The sequence below is a fragment of the Monopterus albus genome, unplaced genomic scaffold (assembly GCF_001952655.1).
Source record: "Monopterus albus unplaced genomic scaffold, M_albus_1.0 scaffold20.1, whole genome shotgun sequence".
Lineage (NCBI taxonomy): Eukaryota > Metazoa > Chordata > Actinopteri > Synbranchiformes > Synbranchidae > Monopterus > Monopterus albus.
This window is the reverse complement of record NW_018127900.1, coordinates 1855691-1856028: the sequence shown is the minus strand read 5'-3', so window position 1 is coordinate 1856028 and position 338 is coordinate 1855691. Positions and strand designations below refer to the sequence as shown.

At 52.4% G+C, this 338-nt stretch overlaps 1 protein-coding gene across 2 annotated transcripts in view; it reads left to right on the top strand.

Annotated features, from left to right (window-relative positions):
• The window catches only part of rnf122 (ring finger protein 122), a 17581-nt gene that overhangs the window by 13440 nt on the left and 3803 nt on the right, over positions 1-338 (top strand). The window lies entirely within an intron of this gene.

Sequence of the window (338 nt, the reverse complement as noted above, 5' to 3'; positions counted from 1 at the left end):
GTATGTGATCCTTGACCTCCCATGTAATGGAGGCTACCATACAGGAGGCGTGCAAAATGTTTTCAGGTGTGTTGTTGGTGGTCGGGGAGTTGTACTGTCATGAGTGCGTCTGGCTTTTGGTTGCAGGACCCTGGCCGATAAGATAGGGTGAACTGGAATCGGTTGAAGAATAAGGCCCACCTCGCTTGTCGGGGGTTTAATCTTTTTGCCGACTGGAGGTAGGCCAAGTGTTTGTGATCGGTCCAAACCAAAAATGGTTGGTCGGCACCTTCAAGCAGGTGCCGCCATTCTTTTAGGGCCAAGTTGACGGCTAGGAGTTCCCTGTTCCCCCCCCCACA